Source organism: Myxocyprinus asiaticus, chromosome 28 (genome assembly GCF_019703515.2).
Source record: "Myxocyprinus asiaticus isolate MX2 ecotype Aquarium Trade chromosome 28, UBuf_Myxa_2, whole genome shotgun sequence".
Lineage (NCBI taxonomy): Eukaryota > Metazoa > Chordata > Actinopteri > Cypriniformes > Catostomidae > Myxocyprinus > Myxocyprinus asiaticus.
The window spans coordinates 7,307,838-7,326,611 of record NC_059371.1 but is presented as its reverse complement, the minus strand read 5'-3'; positions in this window follow the sequence as shown (position 1 = coordinate 7,326,611).

Genomic DNA, 18,774 nt, shown 5'->3' with positions numbered 1-18,774 from the left:
CTGATGGACATGATTAAGGCAGGACAAATGATAGCATGCAAATAAAAAATTCAAGCTGAATTTTCATTTTATATCTATGAACAGTAAACATGAGAAATTGAGATAATTTATAACTTTTTCGTTTTTTAAACACAACGAATAAACAAAAAACAAGTCGTTTTCTAATTTTTGCATATTTCTTTTGAAAAGAAAAACCAGAATTAAATGAATAATTTATATTTTGTTTTTCAATCTCGAAATGAAAAACAAAATGAATGGTACACGGACCATATTACTAAAGTAAAACCATGATTTCCGGCAAAATCTATATTTACTACAGCCTACAATATTACTATAGTAAAACCATGTTTCTGCCAAAAAACTGTCATCGTAAATACAATATTAAGGCCATGGTTTTACTACAGCAGCCATAATTAAACTATAGTGCTTGTAATAAAACCAAAATAACCACAAAATTATGATTTTTATTACAATCTTTTTCCTGCATTATTACTTTGATTTCACTAAGAATATCATGGTTAAAATATGGTTACTGTAGTAAAACCATGGTAAAATTATTGCAATGGAAAGCAAACTATTATGATGGCACGCAAAACTTATTGCGAGGGAACACAAAACTATTTCAGTTAAAAAAGGAAAAAAGCCTGTCTTTTAAGGGGCTTCATAGTCTCATGTTAAAGTATAGTATGTGTTAAAACAATTGTGGCTTAATTGTAAACTAATAATAATAATAATAATAATAATAATTTGTAGGAAATGCAGGATCAGCTAATTACAAATACCAATAAGTAAACCAGAAATACCAATAAAATACCAATATATTATTCCAATAATATATTTGGGGAGACCAGGGCTATATGACAGTTTTTCTGCATGGTACAAAATAACTCTTGTGTTGTTTGTTTGCAACGTGTTTTACAAGACAGTTTCTAAAATTATGGATGAGGGCTTGTATAAAACACTTGAAACATTATTTTCAATGCAGGGTGCAAATACAAATGACAACCAGAAAGTGTCCAAATACTTTTTGAACAGTGGTATATGTGTTGACTGAGTCATTTAAAATATATCAAACTTCTATTTGTGAAATTGTTTTTAATAATAAAATATGTTTTATATAGAGCAAAAGCTTAAATAGATGCAAAACTATGGTTTAGTAAGGTTAAAATGTACACAGATATATCTGGCTTGTTGTTCTTTAAAGTAATTTACCTTCAGTTTCTGTTTCAACACTTACTCACTGCTGTCCCAGACACACTTGTAAATATGTTAATTTGATGTTCTTTCAACTCACATAAACAGAGTGAAGTGCACTTTTATGAACACTTACATCAACACTCAAAAGCTGAAAGACTTTCCCTGAGTGACAGCATGCATACAAGCCTCATGCAATATAGATAATCTTGGACATGTTATTGGACATATATTGAAAATTATTTTTTTCTCTGGCTTTTAGTAAGTTAATTCACCAGGGGAATTCTAATGTTGTGTTAATGGCTGTTGATGCCTTAAAGTTCATTATGTGTTCCATTTCTGCACATAACTGTAAAACAAAAGATGTAATATAACATGATAATTACATTTTGTGAAGAAAATGTGAGTGGTGCTTGCCCGTGCAAAACTCACAATGCCACCACAATGCGTACTGGGTGTTCTGGTTGGTTAGACGTTGCTGTGTGGTTGTTAAGGTGTTCTGAGTGGTTGTTAATGCATGGCTATGCTGTTGCTAGGGTTTCCTGGGTGGTTACTGGGGTGTTGCTTGGCTGTTGCTGGGCTTTTGTGTGTTCTATAACCCTAAGAATGAGCAATAGAAATAATGATGCTTGCCTTAGCAAATTACTAATTAATGCCTATAGCGATTTCCTGTGCTAATTTTCTGTAAAGTTGTTTATTCTGTTTCTCTCTGTGGTATGTTCAGTGTAATGAGTGCAGCTAAGAACAGTTTATGGCAGCCTGCACTTAAACTGGTGCATGGAACTCTGTAAAAATATATTATGTATGTGAGAAGAAGTTTTTAGGTAATGAAAAGTGAATGTTGTGCACTGTTCATCATCCGGATGGCAACCAATATGAGACACGATTATGCATTTGTTAGTTAGTTGGCCACTACATTTGAAATGTTCCACTATTCATGCAGCCACTAACAAAAAAATAAGTACTCTAAGTTACCATGGCATTAACATGTGATACTATCACTTTGCCATCTTAATTTTTTGTAAGCAAGTCAAGTCATATTTATTTGTACAGCATTTTTCAAGGGGCAGTTCCACTCTGGCTAAACAGCATGAATACAATGACAATATTAGTATTTGGACAATATTAGATAGTGTAGACCATTTGAAGCATCTAAACAATAACAAAGGAATTAGAACGCTACTGGCACTTTCGGTATCAATAACGGATCCAAAATAAGACTGAATAAGATCTGATTTAACATATTTTCAAATAACATCAACATGTTTACCTGAAGTGACTAATCCAGACAATATCTAAAGGCTCAAACATACTCTACGTAAGTATGTGAATGCAGACGCATCTTGTTATGCAAGCTCGATTTCACGCATCATTGCGTTGTGAAATGTGACAGAGTGCAACTCATAACCTAACGCAAGTATGCACTGTATTCTCAGCGTAGCCGCAAGGGGCGCTACAGCGGATTTTCTTTTTTCAATCAAGAACTGTCATTGCGGAACAGCAATTTAAGGAGAGTCTTGCCGAACAAATTAGTTTATACAAACATATTTACCTGTTGTATTTTCAGCAAATACAAAAGCACACACTCCTCAACTGTCATGTTGACTCCACCACATCCGGTTTCGTGGCGCCTAAAAAACCTGCACGTAATGTTTGTACAACGGGACAATGCAATTTACACTTTTCTTCTTCAGCTTTGAGTTTGATTAAAAAAGGATAAAAGACAGATGACACATTTAACTCAGTATCAAAACACAGTCAATGATCCAGTCTACTCCTGACTCATAATTCAACAACAGACACATAATATTTTTTTATCATAAACAGCAAACAACTTCAGCGTGTAACGCTGTTTTTTCCATCCTATCTACAGAGCGCAAAGGCACATTTAAGATGCCTTTCTATATAAGGTCTCAAAGCTGAAAATGCATAATAGAGCAAAAACCAAGTCATGAGGTGAAAGGAACTGCCTGCAGAGCTCAGAGACAGGATTGTGTCGAGGCACAGATCTGGAGAAGGCTACAAAACATTTTTGACTGTATTGAAGGTTCCCAAGAGCACAATGGCCTCCATTGTTCTTAAATGGAAGAAGTTTGGAACAACCAGGACTCTTCCTAGAGCTGGTCGCCCGGCCAAACTGAGCAATCAGGGGAAAAGGGCCATGGTAAGAAAGGTCACAAAGAACCCAATGGTCACTCTGTCTGAGCTCCAGAGATCATGTGTGGAGATGGGAGAAACTTGCAGAAGTACAACCAATATTGCAACACTCCACCGACCTGGGCTTTATGGAAGAGTGGCCAGACGGAAGCCTCTCCTCAGTGCAAGACACATAAAAGCCTGCTTGGAATTTGCAAAAAGCACCTAAAGGACTCTCAGACTGTGAGAAACAAGATTCTCTGGTCTGATGAAACGAAGATTGAACTGTTTGGCCTCAATTCCAAGCGTCATGTCTGGAGGAAACCAGGCACCGCTCATCACCTGCGCAATACCACGCCAACGGTGAAGCATGGTGGTGGTAGCATCATGCTGGGGGATGTTTTTCAGCGGCAGGGACTGGGGGACTGGTCAGGATTGAAAGAAAACTGAGCGCAGCAAAATATAGAGATATCCTTCATGAAAACCTGGTCCAGAGCGCTCAGGACCTCAGACTGGGCCGAAGGTTCACCTTCCGACAGGACAATGACCCTAAGCACACAGCCAATACAACGTAGGAGTGGCTTAGGGACAACTCTGTGAATGTCCTTGAGTGGCCCAGCCAGAGCCCAGACTCGACCCAATCAAACATCTCTGGAGAGACCTGAAAATGGTTGTCCACCGACAGTCCCCGTCCAACTTGACAGAGCTTGTAAGGATCTGCAGAGAAGAATGGTATAAAATCCCCAAATCCAGGTGTGCAAATCTTGGTGCATCATACCCAAAAAGACTTGAGGCTGTAATCGCTGCCAAAGGTGCTTTAACTAAGTACTGAATTAAGGGTTTTTTCTTTTTAATAAATTTGCAAAGTTATCAAAAATCTGGTTTTTGCTTTTTCATTATGGGGTATGGAGTGTAGCTTGATGTGGGGAAAAAATAATTTAAAGCATTTTAGCATAAGGCTGCAACATAATAAAATGTGAAAAAAAAAATGAAGGGGTCTGAAAACTTTATGAATACACTGTATGTTGTTGTAAATACAAACTATTAAAAATGTTTACTGAATAATACTTATATGTGTTTAATATGGTTAATTCACTTTCTTAGTGATATAGCATCTATATGAACTATATAATTCACATATCTATAAACATTAGTCTGGTAACAAATCTAAATTTAAAAACTAAACAAAACCCAAATGTTAAGATTCCATGTTGGGAACCCCTAAAAGGTTCTATATAGAACCTTTTCACCTGTGATAGAACCCTTAAAAAGTGTTCTAAATAGAACCTTTTAGGGGTTACAAATATGAAGCGAGCCATAGAACCCTTTGGGGTTCTATAAGGAACCTTTTCTTCTAAGAGTTTACTGAGTGTCTATGCAAGAGAGGCAATGAAATTGTATCATAATTTAGATACACATAATTATTTCCTCAGCGGAGAGATTGGGAATATTGGATCACTCCTATTATAATCAATGAAGTTGATTCAGTGAAGCTGTCTGTGTGACCTGTGGACAAGGTAAAGATTTCTTTTTTGTGTGTGTTCCTAATTTGTTAACCTTTTGGATAAAGCGTCTGCTAAATGACTATATGTAACAGTAAATTACTTAAATTACTTCATTCATTCTAATGGGAGCAATCTATAGTCACTTTTAGATTTCGACCTCTCAAACTTTCAATTATGTGGCATAAATGTTGTACACCTACCAGAGATAAGATATGTGCTACAGTTGTTAGTACTACACGTATCCAGCTGTCTCGCTTCGTTGAAGCAGTTCATGCATCCATTTTCCATTGCTTTTTCGGAGATCTAATCACTTAATTACCATTAATTCCAGCCATGGAGCATCCAGTCACAACATGATCCACATTTTATGACAATCGTGTTAACGTTAGTAACATTAATTGTTTTAAAATCACAATAAATGAAGTGCCTCCCACTGTTGTTTTGAATGAGTTTGACAATTAGAAATGTTCAAGGAACAAAGATGTCACTTCCTTAATGGGATAGTTCACCCAAAAATGAAAATTATCTTATGATTTACTCACCCTCATGCCATCCCAGATGTGTATGACTTTATTTCTTCTGCAGAACACAAATTATGATTTTTAGAAGAATATCTCAGCTTTGTAGGTCCATACAATGCAACTGAATGGGTGCCAAAATTTTGACACTTCAAAAAGTACATAAAGGCCTCATTAAAATAATCCATATGACTCCAGTGTTTTAATCCATATTTTCAGAAGCGATATGATAGGTGTGGGTGAACTGATTAATATTTAAGTTATTATTTGCTTGAAATTCTTCTCCCCGCCCTGTAGGAGGCGATATGCATGAAGAATGTGAATCACCAAAAACACAAGAAGAAGAATGTAAAAGTGATCTGTTTCTCACCCACACCTATCTTATCGCTTCTGAAGATATAGATTTAACCACTGGAGTCATATGGATTACTTTTATGCTGACTTAGGTGATTTTTGGAGCTTCAAAATGTTGGTACCTATTCACTTGGGCTGGGAAATTCTTCTAAAAAAATCTTCATTTGAGTTCTGCAGAAAGGAAGTCATACACATCTGGGATGGCATAATGGGTGAGTAAATGATGAGAGAATTTTCATTTGTGGGTAAACTATTCCTTTAAAGGTGTCATGCATTGCATTTTTTTTTAAATTTTATAATGTTCACTGATGTCCACTTATAATGTTAGTAAGATTATTTTAATCAAAAATAGTCATAATTTAGAAATAATTGTCCATTTTCTATCATGTTTTTGGCCCTCTAATTAAAAAGCTCAATTTTTGGGCCATGTCCCCTTTAAGACTTCAATGTAAATGCCCATAGCTATTATTAGGTAACATTTTTGCATATGAAATATGTGCAAAAAATCCTATTGTTATCAAGTGTTTTTGTCTTGTTTTCCTTTTAAAATTGCCTAAAAATCCTTAAAACAAGATACATTTACTTGAAAAGCAACGTATAAGATATTTAGACTTACTTAAGAGAATGTATATCTTAAATATAAGTGTATTTTGTATAAAAGTGTATTTTTTCACTTGGTTATACTTCTGCAAGTGCCGTAAAGACAAAATATACTTATATTTAAGATCTATTCTCTAAAAGCAAGTCTAAATATCTTATATGCTGCTTCTCAGGTCAATGCATCTTTTTCAAGGATCAAGGATATTTAGATATTTTTAAAAAAAGTTATTTTTAATATTATATTCAACATTCTCAGATAACAATTTTTTCTTCTGCAGTATAGCTGCTAAAGAAAATGTATGTTGTTTTAAAGGAGTTTTAGATATTTATATTGGAAAACAAGCCAAAACAACAACAAATTAAATATGTATTTTGTTGCAGTGTATAATGGGGCGAAGACTACCTCTCTCACCTTTCTGTTCACTTCAATCCATCTTTAACTCACAAAAAACAAACTCTCTCTTATTAATAAAGCTGCATATTCCCAATTTTCTTCATGATATGAAATGCACCGTGACATATATATTATGATTCAATAAGTCACAAGCCATCACGTTATAATCTAGCTGCAGCAAGTCTAGCTCAAGGGATGAGCGTCCCCACGACAGAGTGTGCCTCAGCCAGGTGCAGTTTCAGTCTCTCCCCCTCATAGAAGAGGCGCTGACCGCACAGAGAAATGCCTGTTTCAGAGTTTGTAGTTATATATATATATATATATACATATTTTGTAATATGAAGCAATTCAGTTAACATGGATACTCACACTTGTCTGTTGCGACATAACTGTCAGGTCCAATGTAGTTGGCACTGCATCAACTTTTAATTTAAGTCTCTCTGCAAAGCCTGTGCGAACTGTGTCTTGTTTGAAAAAGAATCCACAGTAAAATGAAGCGAACAAACAAACACTGTCTTACTGACGCGATCCGGGACTTCATTCAAAATAAACATCAGCCACTCTTTCCTAATGTTAGGATCATTAGGAATCAAATGCAAAGAGTCTGTTTTTCCACAACCTGGCACTGCACAACGTTTTGTAAACTTTGCAGGCATCTCGAACCTCTTGTTGCTCCAATAATCCCTGTGATTATGCCTGCTGTGCCGACTCTCATCACCGCTCTAACTGCGAACCTTTGGGCAGGCCAGAAGTAGGCGTTGACCTGTTTATGCAGAGGCAGACTTGTGCTGATGTATTCATCTCTATTACGTAATAGAGATGAGGAAGTAGAAAACGAGTCATTTAGTAATATTGATTTCAGTATAGCCTTTTTTTGGACTAACAAATAAGTTTTGAGTTCTGAAACTTACAGGATGTTTTTATAATACTATGACCTCTTATATTCTCAATGTATGACACCTTTAAACTGATGAATGGTACTTTAAATGGTCTATAAGTGTAGTACAAGTCTTGTTTTATGTATGTAAACCGAGTAGGTGTTGGTGGGCAATATTTAAAACTAATGGATTTTGTCAAAATTCTAAGATTAACGACTAAGTGTCTTTGAAGTCCATCCTGAATTGACAACAGTGCAAGTGCATGTAAATGAAGTGTCCTTTTTATTTGGCTGATGAAGGCTTTAGTTGGTATTAATTTATCATCTATGTAGTCTATTAGAAGAGAGTGTAGTCCATCCTATGACCAAGATGATGCTGATGGAGGTCAGCGAGGTGGCATCATCTGCCAGGAACAAAAAATGTATTGGTGGTATTCAGTCAAATACAATACTGTACTTACTGTAGGGCTAGCAAATTAAACCAACCACTGACACTAAGTTTAAACTTCAACACATAACTCACCCTACACTGTTTGTGCTGCGAACATGAATGATAGCTCAAATTGTGCGGCTTGCTGAGACAAGGTGTATTATTTGCTAAATTCTTCTTTAGTCTCCAGCCAGAGCTAGAAAGAAGGTTGAAACAGCTGACCAATGGTATAATGTTTATGAATGTTCAGACACCATACACAACGCTGGTGTCGGCATTTAGAGGAGCATTTAAATATGTATTTAGAGGAGCCTTTAAATATGTTTCAATGTAATACCCATGCCATCCTATCAGTAGATTACATGTAAAACATTAATCAATATGACATGAGTCAATCAATGTGACACAAAGAGTTTTAAAAAATGTGTCTGAAGCTGTTTTAATTACTCGATAATGATTGGAAATGGATATGTGCAGAAGATAAATGTGTAATTTGTCATGTTTACATTCTGCATTCAAGGTGCTAATACTAATACTATACTGTACTTGGCCATCATTTGCTCTGCTTACCCTCTGTAATTGTATTTTATGATTTATTTTGTGAAAGAAATCCACATAAGATTGTGGGGAAAGGTTTTTTCTCCTTGTTTTGACATTGATACTAAAAAGGCTGACAGGTAGGGCAGGTGTCAATGGGCAGAATACAGACAAAAGATAAATCAACATAATATTAATGAGTTCTACTTTGGGCAAATATGTGAATGGATTACAGGCTGCAGATAAAGGCACAAGAAGGAAGCAGTATATCAAACAACAGTGTGAATGGGCACTTAAAATTATTTAAGTAGATTTAATTCCTTATAGACTAATCTAAAAAAAAAAAAAAAAAATCACATGGTTTTGGAAAACATTTCTACATGAACGATTTTACAGATGTAGGCAAGTTTGCACCAGCTTGGCAATTCCGCACTCAGTGATTTCATGTTGTTTTCTGTAATCTCGACTTGACTGAGTAAAGAGATGAACCATCACATCATCAATTTTGGACCAATGGCAGTTAGAATGTACTAACAGACGGTACGAAGTCTTCCTGAAATTTGCACTTGCAGACTGTTTTAAACCACTGCAAATAACTCAAAAGCTTTTGTTCGAAATGATGTGGAAGCAGAAACTATTTAGCCCTGAGACAGAGCACTTCTAATAAAATCAATGGGAGAAATTGGGACAACACAAGAACACAGACATTAGCTGGACCAGCCAGGAAAATAGCTTATTTATTTATTTATTTTCTTGATATGAGCTAAAGAAGCACAATTCATGAGACCATTCTTGTCAGATTTTACTGCTGATTTGAAATATGTTTTTTGATAGTTTTTGACTGCCCGGGAGTGTTCCTAAAATGGCAACCAAGTGGACTGACTTGCCTTGAAAAGGTCTTTGCGTTAAACCCGTTCTTTCCTCGATTTTGCTACAAGTATAGTGCCGCCTTTAGAGGGACCTGAACCATATCTAGGGACCAGAATAGAGACAGGGTTGTGCTCTTTTGACTTGGGCCGATAAGTTACCACCAAAACACTATAGTAACCTCCAAGACACCCTAGCAATCACATAGCAGCACACTAAAAAGCACTAAGAGCACCTTAGCAACTTTATTCGCAGTAGCGCCATATTTGATTTTTGATGGGTTTGAAAATGAGGCTGTGAGGTAAAGACTTACAGTCCTTTCAGTGGCATACACTGTATAAAACCCTGGCAACAACCTAGAACACTGTAGCGTCATGGAGACGAGTTTTGCGTGTTTAGTAACTTAATAAATGTAGTTTGTCTTTGTCAATACAATGTCTCTTAAATATTTGTCATATGCTGTTTTAATGTTGTGATCTGTCTCAAATCCCATTTCGTTCACTAATTATCTCTCATAATGCAGAATTTTTTTATTTATTTCTCTCTATCTAGATGACTGTGCCACCATCCTGCTGGCGTGTCTCTACTGCCTATTTTGTTATGTCATTGCCATGTTGCCTGATACCTGTGAGAAGTTGTTGATCCATTGCTTCCACTCTTATAAGTATTTCAAAGCCACCAATGAGCAAGTAAATAGAGTGCGTGTGCATGTTCATTCACAATTATCATAAATTGGCCATGAAAACATCATATAAGGAAGGCTTCAGACTCGCTAGTAAATGAGAATAGGAATCTTTTAACATCTAAGTGAACAGTAATATTTTTCATTTATTTTATTATTATTATTTATTTTTTTGTATGGAGTGCATTCACATTGTAAGATATTGATTTAGTAAACACGCGCATGTTCGTTCTAAAAAGTAAGAGAGGAACTGTTATGGAAAATTATTAAGACTTTGTATTCTATTGTTTCTCTTCTGGGTACTTTATATTCTCTCTGTCTGTTCTCTCTCCTGCCTTACCATATAATGTGTGGACGCTCTGTACTCCGCTTAGTGATAAAGTGTGTGTGTGTCCTGTAGTTGACCTCTCCCACTCTCATTCTGCCCAGCAACAGCGTTAATAGAGCAAGAAACTGAGTGGTAGTGCAAAGAGGAGCAAGTCTGCTCCTGGTACAGAGTATCACTTAAACCCTGCCCAGCAGAGTATAAGGGTGAGGAGACAAAGAGATCTTTGCTCTCCACCTGTGGAAACCTTTGATTTCTGTATGGTGACTGAGACATACTTGCAAGTATTATTAAAAAGATCCAGAAAGACATTTTCTGCCTCTGAGTCTCTTATTTTACAGAATTTCCACAACAGTCTTGGTGTTGTCGGCAGGATCGTTAGCTGATTCGACAACACACTCAGCGCCAAAGGACGAAAACTGTGCACAGTCGGGGTTAGAGTCCCTGTAGCCTGAACCTCCCTTACAAAAGAGGGTGAGATGCGGGAACCTGAGGGCTGAGGGCTGGTCAATGCACGATCCATGGAGTAGAAGGATAAAGAACCAGCAAACAGACTCAAGCAGCAATTCTCTTTCTGGTAAGAAAATTCCACTGTGATTCTCAATAGATGATAATTTTTATAATTGTTATTTAGTTGAGAAAAGAGCAGGGTCGGAGTAGCCGGTCTGGGACCGCAACAGAAATTCTGCTGTGATTCTTAATTAGGGAAATTTAAATCTTTAATTAAGGAAATACCAGGGCTGGAATAAAAGGTATTCTAAATAACTGATCAAATTATTTAAATTTGGGTTACTAGAGCAGGTCTGGAACCACTAGAGGTTTGCCTAAAATGGGTTCGAACAATAGTAAAAAAAGAAAATGAAGGGGTAATAGACGAACCAGATCTGGGATCTCCAAATAGTAAATACATGATAAATAATTATGGCAAAGGCTGCTGTGATCAACTGCAAGTCTGGGTAGTTGAATGCGGATTTCCAAAAACAGGAAGTTTCAGCACACGACAATTGAAACAATTAAGAGAAAGGTTCGAAGAGAAGGAAAAGAAGAGTAGGGAAGAACATGAAGGAATGTCAAAAAGGAGGCAGAAAAAGCATGCAGTGTTTCAGGCAGACTGGAAAGCATATGCATACTGGCTCACAGAAGCAAACATCAGGGCAAGAAAATGTCAGGCAGGGACAGATAAAACTAACAACTTGTCTCAGTGTCTGAAGTACTCAGATGATCCTGACCTGAACTCAGCTCCCACTGTGCGACACCGAGATTGGTAGAATGAATGATCAGATGAAGCAGCACAAGACGAGGCAACCCTGGGGTCGACAACGAAACACCAATCAGCTAGCATCTCACCATCAGTGCTGCCACCGACACCATCGTATACAGTAAGCACTGGATTACCATATACAGAGAAACCGCAGCTGACTTCACCATCGCATACGCACCAGAGAAAGGTTTACAGTAGGCTGCAAGACAGTTTGTCAAAGTTAATGTCGTCACCAAGATCACCTCGAAGCTTCTCCGACATTGCTGTTATTTGCATGCCGCAGATCCAAGTGGCTAATGGAGAGGGTGGAACTCAGTATGTGTACCGTCCATGGACTTTTGCAAACATAAAAGAAGTGGCACAAACACTCCCAGATGTGGAGGAAGTCAGGGGTGAGGAGTATGGCAGACAAATGCAGCAGCTGATTACGCAGTTCAGAACAACAACAGGAGAAATACGGCGATTGCTTGGAATTCATATGAATTTGAAATGGGGATGAGTGTCAGTAGAGTTCACTACAGAAGATTTGCAATATGATAATGATGGAAGGGACACTGATTACATGACTCATGTGTGAATAAGGACTACGTTTCAGAGACATATGAATTTTAGGAAAATTTCAGCCTGCAGGCAGGGCCCAAATGAATGTGTTTATGACTATCTGGCACGGCTGGGGATGGATCAGCTGACTTCTGAAGAAACCCAGCCAGAGATTTCGAGACATGAGCAAACACTTACACTCACATGCATGACACACTATACACCATGTTTTCTGATGGGCCATATAGGGTGTTACCAATACTCACATTAACAGTAAGAAACATACCAATCACATTTTTGGTAGACTCTGGTGCCACAGAGTTAGTCATAATGACAAAGGAATTAAACCAAAGCCAAAGTTATGTGGCAGATTTGAAAAAACAATTGGGGTTACGGGGAATGTTGCAAAAGAATACTATACAACACCTTTGTCTATGACTGACAATTTAAAGGGCGATATCAAACATTTCTTCTTGCTGTCTGACTGCTGTCCAATAAATTTGCTGGGCCATGATTTAATGTGCGCTTTGGGGTAGTTGTGGCCAGGGAGGAAATTGTTCACCCACCAGAAAACATGATGGCAAAATGCAACATGAACACACTGTTATATGCTTATGAATGGCAACTACATGATGACATAAAGAGCACAGTAGGAAGTGAGCTTGTAAAATTAGCACATCAAACAAGAAGGAACTGACTTTATGGAGATTGATTCATTGGATTGTACAGCATTTGTATCAGAAGGGCCAGATGAGCAGTATGAGAAAGGTTGGTTTGAAAAGCGAGTGAGGTCTCATTGGTTGAAAACAGATTGGTTGTTTTAGACTAAGATTAAGTGTGCTGTTATAGTCCTACTGCCCAGCCTCGCAGAAGAGAAGTAGTATAGGGTACCCAATGCCAGAGCACATAAACTCAGCAAAAAAAGAAACGTCCTCACATTTTTAACTGCTTTTATTTTCAGCAAACTTAACATTTGTAAATATTTGTATGAACAAAAAAAGATTCAACAACTAAGACAAAAACTAAACAAGTTTCACAGACATGTGACTCACAGAATAATGTGTCCCTGAACAAAGGAGGGGTCAAAATCAAAAGTAACAGTCAGTATCTGGTGTGGCCACCAGCTGCATTAAGTACTGCAATGCATCTCCTCCTCATGGACCGCACCAGATTTGTCAATTCTTGCTGTGAGATGTTACCCCACTCTTCCACCAAGGCACTTGCAAGTTCCCGGACATTTCTGGGGGGAATGGCCCAAGCCCTCACCCTCCGATCCAACAGGTCCCAGACATGCTCAATGGGATTGAGATTTGGGCTCTTTGCTGGCCATGGCAGAACACTGACATTCCTGTCTTGCAGGAAATCATGCACAGAAGGAGCAGTATGGCTGGTGGCATTGTCATGGCGGAGGGTCATGTCAGGATGAGCTTGCAGGAAGGGTACCACATGAGGGAGGAGGATGTCTTCCCTGTAACGCACAGCGTTGAGATTGCCTGCATTGACAACAAGTTCAGTTCGATGATGCTGTGACACACCGACCCAGACCATGATGGACCCTCCACCTCCAAATCAATCCCGCTCCAGAGTACAGGCCTCGGTGTAATGCTCATTCCTTTGATGATAAACGTGAGTCTGACCATCACCCTGGTGAGACAAAACCATGACTCGTCAGTGAAGAGCACTTCTTGCCAGTCCTGTCCAGCAAAGGTGGGTTTGTGCCCATAGGCAACGTTGTTGCCGGTGATGTCTGGCAAGGACCTGCCTTACAACAGGACTACAAGCCCTCAGTCCAGCCTCTCTCAGCCTATTGGGGACAGGCTGAACACTGATGGAGGGATTGTGCATTCCTGGTGTAACTTGGGCAGTTGTTGTTGTCATCCTGTACTTGTCCCGCAGGTGTGATATTCGGATGTACCAATCCTGTGCAGGGGTTGTTACACATGGTCTGCCACTGCGAGGATGATCAGCTGTCCTTCCTGTCTCCCTGTAGTGCTATCTTAGGCGTCTCACAGTGCAGACATTGCAATTTATTGCCCTGGCCACATGACTTACTATAACATTATAAACATTATCATTCTAAACACTGTAGATCGGCAGATAAATTAGCAGAGCCCTGGGGAACTGAGGGTCCATCACCAGGACTACTGAATCTACTGTGAGCTTGGATAGGGTGCCATTCCACTTCTGTCTGCATTGTAGGGCTGGCAGGTAGCACCTGATGAATCTGGCCCAGAAATGGTCTGCTATAACTTGGCAGTGTCGCCATCTCCACTTGCTGAAACCTTTGCTCTTGTTGTACACCACTGGAGGTAGCGCTCCATCAAGCCGCCCCATCAAAAGGACATTTGGAGTCACAGCATCCAAGTCAGCAACACTAGATGAGGTATAGCCCAGAGGCTTCATATTCAGTATGGCCTCAACCTCCAGTAAGACGGTATGAAGTACTTCCTCTGAGACAGGTTGAACTCCAATGACAGTATACAGTGCAGACTTGACGGACTTGATCTCCCTCTCCCACGTTCCCCTGAAGTGAGGAGCTGCAGGCGGGTTGAAGCAAAAATCAATCTTCTGTTTGGCTAGTAGCTGGAGGTCGGGGGACATGCTGTTAAAGGACTCTCGAAGCTCCTCTCCTAATTTAAAGTTTGTACCCTTGTCCAAATAGAACTCAGCTGGAGTCCCTCAGCGGGTGATGAACTACCTGATGCTCATCAGGAAGGAGTCCGAATCCATACCATGCAGAAGGTCCAGATGCATCACCCTGGTGGTAAGACGTTTATAGATGATGCCCCATCTTTTCTCTGAGCGCCATCCTAGTTTGACATGGAAAATCCCGAAGCAATCGACACCCGTGGAGTAGAACGCAGGCTTGTATAGGCACAGACGGGCCACAGGTAGGTCAGCCATCTTTGGGACCGACAGCCCAGATTTCCATCTTCGGCACTCCTCGCATTGGTATTGCACCCTCCGAATTGCCTCCATTCCATGGAGGATCCAGAAGGTTCAGCGCATCTCTGAGAATACCCGCTCCGGGCCTGGATGACAGAGGCGAGCATCGTAGTCCTGGATAAGGAGTTTCATGGCTGGATGCAAGGGATCCATGATGATAGGGTGCTTGAAAGCAGGATCTAACCATTCGGCCCGTCGGAGTCTCCCTCCGACCCATATGATTCTCTCATTAGGGTCCAGCTCCGGGGATAAGTTAAGTATACGACTACTTTGGAGTACTGCTTTCCCTGCCTTAAGGTGACGCAACTCCTTTGGGAAACACTCAGACTGGACCTTCTGAAAGAACTCCATGGGGTCCTTATGGATGAAAAGGGGGATTTTAGGCACTGGCCCCCTGTACTCTACTCCTCCTAACGTTGTCGATACTGGCAAGAACTGTCTGCCTCAGGAGGGGGTCGAACAATTCACATCAGGCCTAATTGGGTATGGAGGTGAGGGTCCTACTTCAACGTGATTCATGCTGGACTGCAGACGAGGGAGGGACAAGTAGGATTCTGGCCATTGAGTGCAGGGCCGGACGTCATACTGTTCATGACCTTGTCTAGTCTGAGGGGGGTCCAAGCCCCGAGGTGTAGAATGCGGACAAGTGTGGCCCATGATGCTGGATGCTGCATTGTCCCTCATGAGCTGTAGCTCGCTCATCATTCAGTCTATTATAATGCCCATTCACACACATATAAGGAGTCATAAGGTAATGGGGGGGTGGCATTGGCCATCGTTCTGAGGACTGGTCCTGCCGCGCTGCTCTGTGCACTCTGGCTGAGGCTGTGAATGGACGTGATTCCCTCCTAATGTCCTGAGGTGAGGCGGAACTGTACTGAATGCTCTCTCCAGTCCATGGGTTTGTCACACTTTCTTTGTATAGCCCGCTCGGCTCGATTACATCCTCAGTGTAGGGCATAGAGGTGTGTGGCCAACCTAGGCTCACAACAGGAATAATCGTCCTGCACGCTGTGGGGGCTACCCCAATTCACATGAGGCTGTGAGCTCCACCCTTCCACTCTAGGGTGATGGGCCGCATATCTTCGGTTGCACTGCACTGACCTCATAATCCTTTAAATAGTATCTTAATAATACACTATATTGCCAAAAGTATTCGCTCATCTGCCTTTAGACGCATATGAACTTAAGTGACATCCCATTCTTAATCCATAGGTTTTAATATGACATCGACCCACCCTTTGCAGCTATAACAGCTTCAACTCTTCTGGGAAGGCTTTCCACAAGGTTTAGGAGTGTGTTTATGGGAATTTTTGACCATTCTTCCAGAAGCGCATTTGTGAGGTCAGACACTGATGTTGGATGAGAAGGCCTGGCTCGCAGTCTTTGCTCTAATTCATCCCAAAGGTGCTCTATCGGGTTGAGGTCAGGACTCTGTGCAGGCCAGTCAAGTTCTTCCACACCAAACTTGCTCATCCATGTCTTTACGGACCTTGCTTTGTGCACTGGTGCGCAGTCATGTTGGAACAGGAAGGGGCCATCCCCAAACTGTTCCCACAAAGTTGGGAGCATGGAATTGTCTAAAATCTCTTGGTATGCTGAAGCATTCAGAGTTCCTTTCACTGGAACTAAGGGGCCAAGCCCAGCTCCTGAAAAACAACCCCACACCATAATCCCCCCTCCACCAAACTTCACAGTCGGCACAATGCAGTCAGACAAGTACCGTTCTCCTGGCAACCGCCAAACCCAGACTCATCCATCAGATTGCCAGATGGAGAAGCATGATTCGTCACTCCAGAGAACGTGTCTCCACTGCTCTAGAGTCCAGTGGCGGCGTGCTTTACACCACTGCATCCGACACTTTGCATTGCACTTGGTGATGTATGGCATGGATGCAGCTGCTCGGCCATGGAAACCCATTCCATGAAGCTCTCTACGCACTGTTCTTGAGCTAATCTGAAGGCCACATGAACTTTGGAGGTCTGTAGCGATTGACTCTGCAGAAAGTTGGCGACCTCTGCGCACTATGCGCCTCAGCATCTGCTGACCCCGCTCTGTCATTTTACGTGGCCTACCACTTCATGGCTGAGTTGCTGTCATTCCCAATAGCTTCCACTTTGTTATAATACCACTGACAGTTGACTGTGGAATATTTAGTAGCGAGGAAATTTCACGACTGGACTTGTTGCACAGGTGGCATCCTATCACAGTACCACGCTGGAATTCACTGAGCTCCTGAGAGCGGCCCATTCTTTCACAAATGTTTGTAGAAGCAGTCTGCATGCCTAGGTGCTTCATTTTATACACCTGTGGCCATGGAAGTGATTGGAACACCTGAATTCAATTATTTGGATGGGTGAGCAAATACTTTTGGCAATATAGTGTATCTTAACTGGCGTTTGGGCCGAGTGTGTGGGGCTCATGATGCTTCGTCACTCTGTTGCATGCTCCCAGCACAGCTGCGATCTGGCTCAAAGGACCACAAAATGAATTGAAGGGCTAGAAGCTGTAAGGGCTAGTTTCAGATAGCAGTGAATCAGGTGTGTCAGTCAGAACACTACAGAGGGAAGTATCAACTTAAACTGATTTATTGTCACAAGTATGCAAGTATCAACATCAGAGGGAGAAGTCAGCCTTTACATGCACGTTAGTCAGTGTCTGCTTAACAAGTGGTAGTGGAATGAGCTTGAGGACTGCAGTGAACTTTAGAGGGTTCGAGTATTAGAGTCAACGAGGCCCCCTTTGAGGCATCCAGAGGGAATGGGTTTCCTTAGATTAGTATGAGCCTTTGGAATGGTTGCAGATGAGTATGCTAGGACTGGTGGGAATGATGGAGATGCGGGAGCGGGTTAAGCACATTTAGAAGAGAAACATGGAGTAAAGTCCTTCATTAGATGAGCCTTGTCTTAACCAGCGGGGGGGTTTGACGCATAAGTGGGCTGGGTTATATATCAGCTTGCATGGGTTTGGATTGTATGAGTGTGTTTGAGTGTGGTTTCTCTGCAACAGACAAAGAGCAGAGCTCTAATAACAGCAATCACCATTACACATTATCAGACCATTCACAAACAGACTATAGGCTGCTCCCCTCACACAATAACATAATGATGCATGAACACTTGATATAACATCTTTCATCACATTTACCATCATTATTTACCCACATGACTTACTATAACATTATAAACATTATAATTCTAAACATTGTAGATCGGTAGATAAATTAGCAGAGCTAGCATGGATTAATTAACATTATCACGTAACATTACACAGCTTTTATAACTTTATAATTACTGATAACAACTACCATAACTCAGCGAACATAGTAGAATTACTCACTCATGTAAGACCCACATGAACACAAGATATGTCCAAACTGAGGCTGATAATAATTTTAATGCACATCTCCAGCACCCGTGCATGCAGCGAACTGATCTCTTGCAGCGGCTGATGCAGTATATTCTTCTCTTCCTAATGCACAGCGCCGCTTCTGAACTCATGCGTGCTACGTGCTTTCATAATAATAGCCATGGTTAGCGTGACAGTGCTCTTACATTCTCTTACTCCACTTTAAGTGACCTTTTGCACACCTTCGGTATGGTTCATGC